Consider the following 14,310-nt stretch of genomic DNA (forward strand, 5'->3'; position numbering starts at 1 on the left):
TATTGAATCATGATATATGCAAAGCATTTAGGTAAAGATATCATTTACTTGCCCAAACTACGTATAAGAATATGGAAATGTCTATTTTATATAAACTTTCGAGAAATATTTTTAATATACAGGGTTTCGAATCATATAATGGACTACTTGATCCACTCGGTGGAATGTTTGAAATGGTAAGGGGATGTTTGCAACGTTGCTATGGAGGTTTACAGGCATATAGGGGAATCTGTCAAACACTTAGGAGAAGTGTGCAAAACAGCTATGGAGTTTTGCAACCAGCTATGGAGCGCTCGGTTGTAGCGCTGTAGAAATTAAACCTAGATTTTTTCAAAAAGCACCGCGTGATGATTTACGAGTTTGGAGTGATTATTCTTGAGTGGATCAAGTAGTCCATTATATGATTCGAAACCCTGTAAGTGGCAAAAATTAAAATTCCATTCAAAATTCGATGCATTCGAAAATACCCAATATTTACCCGGGTTTCCTGGTTTACCAAAAACCTGGCAAAACTCCAAAACATTAATACCGTGTAAAAAGGTATTCATCCCACGGTACAACACTGACTGTGTAGCATGTTTAAGCCTCCCGCGCGTTAAACTGTAACCGAGTGGGGTTGTAAAAATGCACTCCAAAATCGGTTGCGTAAAGCCACCGATGCCACCCGTCGTTGTTGGATCGTCCCAAGAAAACCAAAAAGGAGCAGGGAAAAAGCTCCACTCTCACAGCGGCTTCCTAGAATCCGGACCGAAAACCGTGTGGGAATTATATGGATTGCTTCTTGCATCTCTTCAATTGCATCGAACGCATCGGAGTTATGTGATCTCTTCCCGCGCTCCCGCGACTTCTTCAGAAAACCGTTTAAAATTGGTAGTTCGGCTAGAGCAGGCGCATCGTTAAAAACCCGGCGGGAGGACGCGACACAAGACACTAAACAACGCTCCCGGTGGTGCTCGCTCCGGGATGAAATGAATACTCGTGCTCTGCGGGGCAACAAAATTGGCCCCGGTTGGTGTTTGCCAGGTACGCTCCTCCTCCCTGTGTGTGGTGCCTGCCTCTGGTAGTGTAATAGTAGTTCGGGAAATGTTCGCAGTTGGCCCACACTGTTGGCTGTCAATTTTGCACTGCGCAAGGGGAGAGAGGGAGTTCCCCTTTACGAAGGGTTTTGATGGGAAAAGTAAAAACTCATCCAACAACAAAAAAAGAGCAAAAATACTCTAAAGCCAAATCTGTGTTGCCTTGGGAGTTGGGAAGCTTCTACTCCTCCTCCTTGTACTGTAAACTGCGATGCAGGAAAAGTGCAATGAAATGTGTGCACTGTGTGTGTGTGTAAAGTGAAAGACACTACCGACACCGGGGGGTGAAGAAGGGAAGGTGACGTCGTCGTCTTGTCTTCAATGGTTGCAAAAATGAGTGAAAAAACACGAGCAACAGACACACAGAGGGGCGAGGGTTGTATAACATCCTGGAACGGCGTCAAACGGTAGCGTGACACCGCTTACACCGTGGCTCCCAGGGGGTGCTGCTTGCACACCAACACACACACACAAGCAGCGGGGGAAAAATGGGCCACTTTGAGCTCAAGCCCAGGCCCGGGTTCGATGTCACGCAATAATGGCCGCTTGAAGGTCGTTTCGAGCCGGCTGCGGGACGGCGGGAGATGTGTTGTGGTCCCGGGTGCACGCTTGCAAATCACTGTTTGGATCGATAGTGGCGGCGGAGTGGTGACGGTCTGAGGGTGGGTGGGTTTAGTTACGGATTGTGTGATGGTTTGCGCGCGCGTGTATGTGTGACTTATTCGCATAAACCCTTGCCGCAGCTTTAATGTCTGCAAAAATGGCTGCTTTTCACCAGGCAACTGTCACCGAAGGCAGATCAGATCTATGTAAACAACGCTTTGACAGCTCGTCTTGTAGTAGCTGTCAGTGGTAGCCTACCAAGATGTGGCGAACCGTTTTAGTACTAATGGGGAATTCAAAGATGTCGTTGTGTCTATCAATCCAGCGAGTTCCTCACGAGTATTAAAACTCTAACTATTCGTACGCACAAACACACACACAAATCCATCTAATCAATACTAAATCAATGCTCAATTCAACCTAAGACACCGCGCGTAGTGGAGCGCGTTTATGTAAATGTGGAAATTCAAATTCCACAATCTCTCGGGTGTATTGGTGTGCTGGTGGATCGAGAACGATCGAAAACCAGTAACTTCTCCTTACACCTTCTACAACCTCTCCCCACCGGGTTCAATAGGTGCCAATGTCTTCGTCGCCATCGTCGATCATTGAAGATGGAACCCATCTGGAAGGGAAGAGACACCTCGGAAGATGTCTCCACCATCCAGCAGCCCCTGCGCCTCATTTCCAAACAGGGTCGTCCTAGTAGACTGGTGGTCGTGATCTTCCTCGGCACACCGACCCAAGGTAGTCGATGGACATACACACACACACACACGGACGAGAGCTGTATGTATGTGAGTGGTTGGAGAGCCACAATCTCTATTGCTCTGCGCCAAATGCCAAATGTTGTTGCGCATCTTCACCCGCGAACGCATTTGGCTCCACGGCACATGATGTACGCGCACGAAACTTGCCCGGCAACAGGTTTTTCCCCCGATGCTCCTCCATGGTGGGGATTGACTGGTTTCGTTGGAGTTTTAAAACCCCATCAGGCACCACAAACAAGCGCACGGGCATCTGTGATGGGACATGGTGGTTCTTTTTTTTAATATTCCGAAATATTAACTCCCTTTTTAGATAGACCTGTCCTTCCTTCGATCAAGTCATCGATCGCTATTTTTAGCCACGGATTTGAATTCCCCTCTATCGAATGCTGTAATCTGTCTTTGCATTTCTCAATGTCTATCTCAATTCTACTTCGAAACTTCGAAGCGGTTTCGGGTCTCCTCGCACTATCATATACAAGGTCGGGGACTGATGACTCATGACATCTTAGCGATTAGCAGCAGCACCGGCGTGAGTTACCACGCGATTCTGGCCCGTAAAAACCGGTCCAACAGCCGGTGATCTTCACTTGGAGGGATGTAAAAATTCTAACATATAGCTGGTAGAATGTGACATTTGCTTTTTCGATTGATGCCACAGCTCTCCCCCGTCCAGCGTCATGCCCGCCATGCACCGTGAAGACAACTCCCCCCTCGCGAAACGCTTTACTAACCTAATTCACACATTAGGCAATTACGCAATCGGAATGTCTGTGGTGGCTGATGTCGAGGGTTTCCCTTTTAGCCGACCTATACGTAGGTTATTTTTTTATTTTACTTCTTCGTTGTTTCTATTCCATGTTTTGAGCGTTCAATGAGCAGCTCAACTTGCGCATACCCCCACACACGCGAGCGGAGCTTGGAGAGCGCGCTCTCGTTACGCAGTGTAACAAGCGACGCGGGCAAAAGCAATACCCCCCCAATCACTCCAAACAGATCGCCCCAAACTCGGCTGCCGGGGGAGTCGTCGTCGGTGTGATCTTCACTCTCCGATCACGACATCATCTTCTTGGGGCTTGGGGCTCTTGGGAGATGAGTACACACGGGACACGGGACAAGGGCGGGTGACGGGAAGCGACAGACCGCCCCACGGCAGATTCGTCCTCCCTCTTCTTCAGATCTTGGCCCAAAGCCTCGGCCGAATGGAATTAAATGTTTTGCCCGACTGTGCGATGATGGTGAAGATCATCTCGAAGCGTACGATCTTCGATCAGCTTGTGCAAATGTGTGTGTGTTTCAGTGAGTTTTGATGTCGAAAATCACGCAGAGGCATGTACTAACAACGTTCGCTGTACTAATAACATTGCCGCTTGTCACGCTAATCTCCTACACTTGCGTTGGGCATTAAAATTGCGTCGCCGTCGTCTTCGTTTACAAACACACACAGAAATCACACATATTTAGTGCCACCAACAGCACAACACATTGCTAGAAAAGTCAAGTTGGCAGTAAACGTAACCCGTTTGATTTTTGAACTTTTACGCCCATCGCAAAAGATCAAGTACACAGCTGTTGCTGTTGACTCTCGGCGATAAGACCCCGCCGAAATATCTCCAGTGACACTGGTACACTGTGTACGTTTGCTAAAACTAACCCCAACAGAAAAGAAGCAACAACAATCATCATTGAGGATACATTAATAGTACACTACCGACACTGTGCCTTTGCAATGGGAGAGAAGCTGGTCAAAGCTTTCAATAGGGGAGGTCCTTCGTCCAAAAATTAGCTCCAGGCGACGAACCGCCGCCCGAGCGACATCGATTGAAAGGATCAGTAGCGCAAAGGCTTTTGATGCAATCGTTTCTTTTTCTTCTGCGTTTCATCTCAAGAAGCCTTCTGCCATCGATTGCGAAAAAAAAGATGCCTCTGCCTTTCCCCCTCGGTTTCGGTACACAGTACGGCCTTTTTTCTAAGAGAAGGTTGTAGGCTCCTTCCTACGTCATCCAGGCATGTGCTTACAAGAGATACAGTGATGCCTCCGCTCAGATATTGTGTGACGCCTTTGCACGGTGACAGAATAAACAACACAGAGAGAGGTTGGGCAAATATTATCGTTTGCTGCTGCTGCTAGGCACCAGCAGCACCTCCTTTGTGACAGTTTTTTGTCCACTCGCACACACCTACAGAGAGATGCTGCTTTCTTAACCTTGGAGCTCTTTCGAAGGGGGAGCCATTCAAAATGGGTCCGCCATGTGCAATTGTAGTAGATTATATCATCATCGCACTTGGCAGTGGTGCTGCCGCCGGTCTCCCGCATGCACACCTTTCTAAAGCGATACATTTATGGTGCGCCGATCAGCATCATCCTCCTCCCGAAAACTGAAGTAACGAAAAAAATCAAACAAAAATAGCACAACGAAACACTCGCACCAGCAGCAGCACTTCAAAGCGGGCCCAGAGCGGCGTCGTGCCGGCATCCGAAAGGTAACTATCAGTTTTGTCCGAAGGGGAGCGCAAAAAAACGGGACACCTCAACCACCGACCGAACGCGGACCGGACGACTTCTTTTGCCACCCGCCGGCCGCGCGGGAGAAAGACGAGCCGATTCCCACGATACAAATATGGCCTGAATGTGCTCCTGTCAGCGTGCAGCAAAATTTGCAATCTCCTCGAGTCGCCATGCCGGCGTCCGTTGTCTTTTTTTTGCTTTTAAGGGACCATCACCTCAAGCACCACAGCAGTTGGACATTAGACCATTGTCCGCCACGCCACGCTGGGCCGGCTGATGGGGTGGGGTTTGCTGTTTGTGTGTGCTGTTTTGCTCCCTTTTTGCTTGCCCTGCCTGCCCGGCCGTGTAGAGACGCACTTTTTCTGCTGCTGCTGCTGCTGTTGTTGTTTCTTCCTTTCCTCTTTCACATGGGAACCTCAAACGAACGGTTATATTTATGCTCACAATACGCGCCGCCCGCAATATCCCACAGCCAGCGCGCGAGCGGTGGACAAACAAACAAACGACTTCTGCGACCAGGGCGCGCAACAAGTGACGAACCTCCCCGCGCAAGCGTCGCAGAAATTTAACCTGTTTGAAGTGAGATGCGAAAGCGGTGCGGGTAGAGGACACACGGCCTTAATTATGCATGACAGAGTGGCCCCACACGGGGGAACGACGCGAGCTGGCCGACTGGGGCAGAGCGGAGGGGGTGGCAAAAATAGCGAAAGAGCGCGACGAGTGTCTTGTTGCTTAATTATAGCATCAGGCTCTTTCTCTCGCTTTCCGGATACCGTGGGCCCGGATATGTTTTTCGTCCGGAAAAACGGAGAATCTTGACATGGGACATCCTCCTCCTGCTCCCCCCCATCCGTCTCTTCTTGCGTGCTTTTTGGGGTGGGTGAAAATGAGCCGCCTTGCCGCTTCCTTTCCGTGCACGGCTGTTTGCGAACGGTTTTGCGATTGCATCATCTCGATCTGTGCGCGCGACGGTCGAGTGTGTGTGTGTGGGGGGAGATAGGTTGTCTAATTTTGACGCCAGCGTGTAACGCACACGGTGTGCTTTCTATGCGCGCGTTGTGCACAGCGTGCTCCGTTACTATCTATCTACTGAGCTTGTTTTTTCCGTGCCGAAGGAGTTCAAACCAGCCTCCACACGGTTTCAGCAGCTGGAGACGATCGTGGGCCCATCCAGTCCTGTCCTCGAAGTAGCCGCATGGGACCGCACACTTTTACAATGTGTACACACATTCCAGGCGCGGGTTTAATCCCAGGCGGGCTCTGCGAGCTGTTGGCCGATTCCGTTTTCTCAGAGCGGAACGGAAGAAAAATAGCAGAAATGGCATTCCAGCGCTGCACAGATCCAGCTTTCCTTTTTCGCCGCTTTCTGCAGCTCTTACGGATTCCTCTCTTTGAATGAAAAGCGTCAGCGAACCAGAGAGTAAAATAGCCAGTACTGCTAACTTTCAAACCGTGTTGATTAATATTCAAATTAAAAAAAGCATTCCTTTCGATTGTTTTTCCTTCTACAAACATGGCTATTAAATTAAAAAAAAATATTTGTATCACCCACTTCGCGCACAACTAAATAACTCTCATGGCATTCCTTGCCGATAGAGATGTTTACCGTTTTTTAAGGGAAAATTTAATTATCTGAAATAGTGCCATCGTTAACGCAAAACAAAAAACCACGCCAAACGCCAATCATGGTAAACACTTTAAGCATTTAATAACGAACTTCCCAAACCCAATCACTTACCATCATTGCTGGACAGTGTCGAACCGAAGGAAACCTTAGTAGCAGCCCCTCTCTGCCCCTCGTGCGTTATGCTCTCCTAAGCAACGCTTGGCCGGGGCAGTTCCAGAGGCTTTTTTTTGAATTCCATGCCATTCCGCACAGTCTGCGCGGCATTTATCGTGCCAACCCGAACGTTGTTTTGCTTTCCAGCAAAGGCACACACACACACACGCGCACGGACACACACGGACACAGTCACACGCTTGTGCACGAGAGGGGGACAATGGGAAAACTGGAGGCCTCAGCAGAAGAAAAAAAAAAATCGGGCTAATTGGTGCAGGTGAAAAGCACTTTTCCTTCGGCGGCGTTATGCACACTTGGGTGTAACAATATAACAGAGCAAACACTGACCGCACACACTGTCGGCCCGAACTCTCTGCAGCATTGCTCACACACACGGACACGGACACACGAACACGAACCGATCACACATATATATATGGTCACTGGAGCCTAGCTACCTCCCCGCGCAAAAAATAAAAACCGGAAGATGACTGAAAACGGTCGGCGAGATTTGTCGAAAGAGATACCGAAGGGGAGGAGGGGGGGTCTGGTTTCTAGAGATAGTTTTGTGCGTTCGCATTTGCAAATGATGCTTGTAGAAATTATGTAAAATAGTGTCTTAGTGTATATTTGGGGAAGGGTGGCTCTGGTGGTAATTCAAACCCACTTCTCAACATCAGCTATAATTAGTGGATCGCTTTGAACAGGAAAATGATCCTATATTAGCATGGTGAGATGATTAATATTAGCAAGTATGTTATAAACTGTCTTAGTAGATTAGTAGATGTCCTGGTGGATATTTTCTGATCACATCTTAAACAACAACAGTCTTCCTTGATGAATATACCAAAATAACATCTAAATTCTACGTTTGCAAGTTTGAGATTTTTAATATTGTCTGAGTATTCCTAAGTATACTAAGTTCATTAGTATATAGTATTGTAAATGGATCCAACCCAACCAATAAAACAAACAAATTGATAAGTCGATTCAATGCGAAACCAACACAAAATAGAGAGACAAATATGTTATATAGTATCTTAGTAAATTAGAAGATGCTCTGGAGGGCATTTTCTAATCAACTCTTAAACGGAAACATTCTTCCTTGATGAATACGCCAAAACCTAAATCCCACATTTTCATGTTTTAATTTTAAAATATTTTCTAAGTATTCCTAAGTACACTAAGATCCTTAGTGTTTACTACTTCATTCGGTTACATTCCTTTAGGCAACAAGCAAAACGATTAAATTGACAAGTCGATTAAATGTGAAACTATCTCAAAATAGAGAGACAAATCTGTTATATAGTGTCTTAGTAAATTAGTCGTTGCCCTGGAAGAATCTTAACAACTCTTAACTCTTAACAACAGTCTTTCTTAAAGAATACACCAAGGTAAGAATAAAATCCCACTGTTTGAAATTTGAAATATTTTCGAAGTAAACTAAGTATACTAAGATCCTTAGTTTTTAGTACTTCAATCGGTTGCATTCCTTTAAGCAACAAGTAAAACGAGCAAATTGACTACTCGTATCAATGTAAAACCAACATAAAATAAGTAATAGTTAAGGCAAATAGTGTCGAGTAATAGTTAGTATTTGTCGACTAAGATTTGCCCTTTAATTAAGATTGATATGGGGTTTTGAAATATAAAATATTTGGAAACCATCTTCCCTATCATGATAGAGGAAGATGGTGAGTTTAACTTGTACAGCTTCCTTTAGTGCACTTACTAGTATTTTTCTGCCAACTTCAGGTAATGTAAGAAAAAAATGTTCGACTAATTCTACTGAAGGCTTTCAAAGCATAATTCATTTCTTCCAGGTACAAAATATCATTCTGATCAGCTTCTATCAGCATGACTCTTCCACCAGCAACAAACAGCGCTCTGCGGAAAAGTGATAGATTTGACACTTGCACCCAACATCTCCCACCCGGTACAAAGCAACAGCTCCCACTAACCTATCTGCTGTCTTTGTATTTCAACCAGCAGTAACCAATATTTGTTGGATGAGTGTTGTTTTGCTTTGCTCGTCTCTTATATCTAACCCTTTTTTCAGCACCCTTACGCGAGGAAACAGCGGGACGATGCAATGAAAGAAGGGTATGCACCAAGTAAGGTGTACGGCACCTACGGGTAAATATACGTACGGCCAACGTGCTTCTCTACTTCTACGACAAAGACAAGAAGTACAAACAGCACACGCCGCGGAGAGCACACACACACACACACACAAAACAGGTCGCACGAAACGGAACACCGATTAACGTAACCGATTTGTCCACTGAAGAGGAGAAAGAAGAGGAATAAACTAAAAACAAGCAGACACACACAAACAGAGAGACACGAGGTTTTGGGTAGGTTTGTCACCAAGGTTTTGACAACGTTTGGAGAGGCTAGTCACAGGACGTCACCGAGCGTGCAACGGCAAGGTCTATCGAAGAGGAGGATACACTTTGGTTGGTTGGTTGGTTGGGCTTTGTGGATAGGCAAATCTTTTTCTACACACTTGCGCCTCACTGTTGTAATGGAGATGTTAATTTTCTTCAGCGCGAGCTACACTTTACAGCACCTGCGAGCCCCTCGGCCACAGTTTGGTTGTTTTCCTTCCCTTCCCTCCTTTCTGAATGATCGAAGTGGTTTGTTTTGTTTGCTTGCACTTTGTTTTTCTTTTCTCCTACGAAGTTTTTTGTTTTTGCATTACACCCAGCTGTTCAACTTTCTTCGCGTTTTCACTAGACAACAACAGCAGCAGCGTCACCACCTTCGGTACAACGAGCACGAGCCTTCGCTTGGAAAGCCAGTTCCAATCTGTGTGTGTGTGTGAAGGGATTTTGGAATTTTGGTTTTACTTGTTTTTGTCAGTTGTGTCACCGGATTTTGCCTTTTTGATTTCAGCGCGACACAATGTTGAGTTCGTATGGAGTACGAACGGCTGGAGCGCTTTTACAGCCGGAAATGAGAGCTTCCGTTTTAGCGAGAGAAAGAGAGAAACGCGTGTGGGACCAACGTCCTCAAACCTCACCCGGAGTGTATAAGAACCACCAGGCAAGGGCTGAGACCAGCTGAGCTACTATCACCAGTAATCAAAACCGTTGTCCGCTGTTGTATTGGAGCCCTTTTCGAGCTAGTGGGAACGATGTGAAGAAAGCAAAAAAAACACAGAAAAACACACACACACTCTGCTGCCCTTCCCCTTTTTTTTACGTACAGTTGCAAAGACTTGCACGATCACTAAAACGCGGCGATGAAAACGCGACGGAAAGCGGAGCGGCGTAGTAGTACCAAAAAAAAAAAGGGAGAGACGGGTGGCGAACGGTCCGCAAACGGGACGATCACCTTCTGCGCGCACGGACTGTGTTGCGTACACTGATCACACGGGCAGCCGCCGTCGCTTGTGCCGCGATCGGTTCAACAACTATCCGCGGCTATCACACGACAACGGCGATGGTGGGGGATCTCCGCCGTCGTGTCCCGCGTGGCGTGCGCTGCAAAATCTCCGACTCCGAAACCGCCAAGAGCGCCAAGAGAGAACCGAACGAGCGACTCAAAGCCACGAACCCGAGCCCACTTGCTAAACCGAGCGCGCGAGCGAGCGAGCGATGCCTAGGAGAGGAATGTGTGCGCAACAACCATTGCGGCGCTGTTGTCCGCCTGGCAAGGTGGCAGCGGAGGAGCACATTGGACGTGCGAGCTACAGAGCTGTTTGGTGCGCCTGTTTACGGTACGCAAAAGCCCGAGAAGTTTAGCCGAGAAGTTGGTTCATGCGAGCCGAGAGGTGGCTTGCTGCTCGTTGGCGCTGGCGATAGGCATTAGGACGGGAGAGTTCGAGTCGGTTGTATGTAGAGACGCTGGTAAGGTGCATCGAAAAGTGCAATAGCAAACATTTGCTAGACACTTGGAGGACCGTTTTGTCGATGAGTGAATTGGTGTTACTTTTCTTTTTAGAGAAGAGCAACTCGAACCAAAATCACAATGTCTAATAAATGTTTACTTTAATTAATTTCAACTATCAATGATCAAGAATACTCTAATTCAAGATTTGCTCGTTGATTGTTGATGTCTTTTCGATGCTCCCCAAAAAATGATCTTCAAAAAAAATTGTCTATAAGGCATTGGTATTTGATAAATTAATAAATAATAATTAACAATTTAATGAATAATCGTAATAATTAAGACATAGAAAATGTAATCAATTTTGAGTCATTACCCGTCTTTAGACCTAAGTGGATGGAATGGTGCATACATTGATGCGATGCAGCAATGACTCGATAGAGCCATGTAGCAGACCAGCAATAAAAGAACACTGTGCACTTGCGTCTTCTAACCGATGACCGGCACAAGTCATAAAAGAGTTTTCGTTGAATCGCCTCAAGGTGAGCAATTGAAGACACAGCAGTTGGGCTTCAGACTACGCACGAATATTCCAAACACAGTCCTGTTTCAAATGCAATCTTGAGTCTAGAAGAACGACCCGGTCGGCACAACGTTGTCGATTAACTGCGGTGCTGTCTATCAAGTAGGTAGAAATGGTTGGACTCCTACATCGACCAAAGGACACACAGAAGCATTTCTCAATGTAGATAGTCAGACACTATCGTGAGGTAAAGCGAGAGTGACATCGTTGACGCATAGGATGAAGAGAAGCGGCCCAATATTGCTTCCTTGTGACACTCTCGAGTTGCTGATTATTTCTTTAGATATGTGTATATCAATTTTGGTGACGTACGAGCGATTCATAAGGTAAGACACAAGCCACTGCAGGAACGAGCAGCGAAGTCCTAGCTTATCTAGTTTAGCAAGCAGAGTTGCGTGAGGTAGAGAAACGAATGCTGCTTTCAGGTCTTTATAAATTGCATCGACTTGTGCTCCAGCATCTATTTTACTAGTATGTACAGTAGCTCACAAATTCAACTAGATTCGTGGTAGTCGACTTTCCAGGAAAGATAAAACTATGTGAGTTAAAGACAACATTTGGTGCCTCAGATTAGAGGCAATCTTAAGCAACAACGACTATAACCCTAAGAGAAAATGTTGTTTCTTTTCTCATAAATTTTATTTAAAATTCGCTTTGTAATTCGATTGAACCGAATTCAAACGTCTCTAAAGATTTGTTTGACTTAAAATACCTACATATTTGTAAATAAGATCCATAAGCTTATATTGTTAAGATGTATTATACTCTTTCCAAAAATCTTAGTACCTAACTCTCATGCCCCATCATCATTGGCTCATTTGATCTTATTGTTCGGGCACATTGGCAGGTCAAACAAGACTGTCCTGCAGGATCGTTTCGGTCGTCAACATTAAAATAAGCTTCGAATGCACACCGTCTCAGGACCAAGTCGGAACTTTTCACACCACCTCCCAATATCATCAGCTGAGCTGAGGTGATACCGTGTCCCATTCGCTCCAAGTCTCCAATACAGCACGCATACATCTAACGCATCAGCGGTGGGAGTAAACGACAAACAGCAAACGACCACAGCAAACGAGCATATATTCCATTCACTGCGCGACCGCTTCATTCGCGAGACTGCAAACGCGATTGACTAAGCTTTCTTCTCGAGAATCCTTCTCTCTATATCGCGTGGTGGCGGCTCTCGCATGGCACTCGCTTAAAAAATGCAAATGATCTCGCCCCTCAATAAAGATTCCCGTGACGGATAGATGAAGCAGCCCCGCGATGAAGCGGCAGGAGGATGCTGTGGTGCTATAGCCGCGCAGGGTACGATATCCCTCCCCCCCCCCCCCTGCGACGCGGGACACTTGTGAGTATCTCGCGCGCGCATTGATTCCAGCCCATCCATCCATCCCGAAGCCGTCGGGTCGCCGAAGCGTCGAAGAGCCATCGAGGAGAGACTCTTGCCAAGATGTGGGCAAATAAAGTGCAAGAGCAATGTTTATCTAACCTGTGTGTTTCCCTCCAGCGAAGGCAACAATGTAGTGGCCGTGTCGATTGTCGATTGCACCGTGCAAAGAATAACGCGGTGAATAAAGCAAAACGGAACGGACTTGACGCAGCGATTGTGTAGTGGAAGCCCATGCTTTTAGTAATAATTCGTATTAGTATAACCTTTAATGCTTTAATGGTTTCTATCATTTATTCGCCCGGGCTGTTTCCGCGAACAGCGTTTCCCGCTAAAGGTTTCAATAGAACCTGCTGCTAATGATCGAGTCCTCACCATGCACGCTCAATCGCTGGTGCACTGTAGAAAGATAGTCCATTTGCCTGCTAAGAGCAGGGTGCTTCTTGCAGAACTCACCGACACACGCGGAGCCGCGAACCTCGTGGACTGCCCACGAAATCGCTCGGCAAATTTGCAACATTGTTGCACACGCCATTGCAGAACTTGCTGCAGAGCAGTTCAAAGGCCCGGGCCGTCGCTTTTGGATGGGTTGTGCCGGGCGATAAGTCTTCGGCACGATGGTGGCAGGCGGGAGCGGGATGGGAAGTAATAAATACACTGCCGTGAGAAGAATGCCGACCGTGGGGTGAACATTGGGAAAGCGCTGGGTAAAACTCTAGTGTGTGTGGGTTCTTAGGGGAAGTAAAACAAGCATACGTTAGTGTCGAAAAAGTGGACTATTTAATGTTGATTATTATAAGACGTTTGTATGAAATGGGGTTTGGATAAAATGACACATTTGATACACACAGTGGACCCTTCCATAACGAGTACCTATCAAAAGATGTTTATCGCATAATGAGCTACTCTAAATGCTCCACAAATACCTCTTCCAACGCGCAAAATTTGATATTTTGGATAAACGAGCAAAAACATTTGCTGAATTCATAAACTTTTATATCACGAATCAATTTTTAAATAAAAATATACACGATCATTAATCCTTTGGAAATCTGAATATGTGGCGCCATCTGTTAGAATATATCAATACTACTCAAATCTGCCAATAGTATACAGGTGGTCCCCATGACACAATTAATGGGAATCGAAAATGGCCGCACAAAACCGCGTATCTAGAATTTTCTAATATCACGCTTTCCAGTCAAAATGTTAAATTTTGTATGATTTTGCTTTAAGTTTTGGCCAATAAATTAACTATTTCATATAATTCTGACTGTTTATTACAATTTGAAACCTTCTTGGAAGAATTATAAAATTCTAACAGAAGGGAATTAATTTGCATTTCAAAATTGAAGTGTCAAATTGGTACAGTTTACCCAAATAACTGTCAAACTGCGTATCTCCAAATCCGCCTATAAGAGGTACCATGTTTCTCGGGAACTACCTGCACGCTTATACAAATATCCATTTTTTATTGTTGAAATTAATCGTTGATAATTTTGTTGAAATGAATCGTTGATCATGAAATTTAAATATTCAGTTTACCATTTATATTGACAAAAGAAAATTGATCATGAAATTTAAATATTCAGTTTACCATTTATATTGACAAAAGCTGACACCAGGATTATCAAAAAAAAGCAATAAAAATTCGGGTTAATCTAGTCCAGATTCGGAAAACAGAAATTAGAATTAATTCCGAACGGGAATTATTAAAATTCAGCATTGTAGGAATCAGCTTTGTCATCGGAACCTTTGTCATCGG

At 45.6% G+C, this 14,310-nt stretch overlaps 1 protein-coding gene across 5 annotated transcripts in view; it reads right to left on the reverse strand.

Moving 5' to 3' along the window:
* The window catches only part of LOC120904674 (transcription factor mef2A-like), an 85,290-nt gene extending 75,171 nt beyond the window's left edge, over positions 1–10,119 (reverse strand). For 2 of the 5 annotated variants that reach the window (XM_040314870.1, XM_040314866.1), the window contains exon 1: positions 9,947–10,119. The gene's annotated coding sequence lies outside the window, so the exon portion shown is untranslated. The other 3 variants (XM_040314871.1, XM_040314867.1, XM_040314868.1) reach the window with 3 other exon arrangements.
* Positions 10,120–14,310: the final 4,191 nt, after the last annotated feature.

The sequence above is a fragment of the Anopheles arabiensis genome, chromosome 3 (genome assembly GCF_016920715.1).
Source record: "Anopheles arabiensis isolate DONGOLA chromosome 3, AaraD3, whole genome shotgun sequence".
NCBI lineage: Eukaryota > Metazoa > Arthropoda > Insecta > Diptera > Culicidae > Anopheles > Anopheles arabiensis.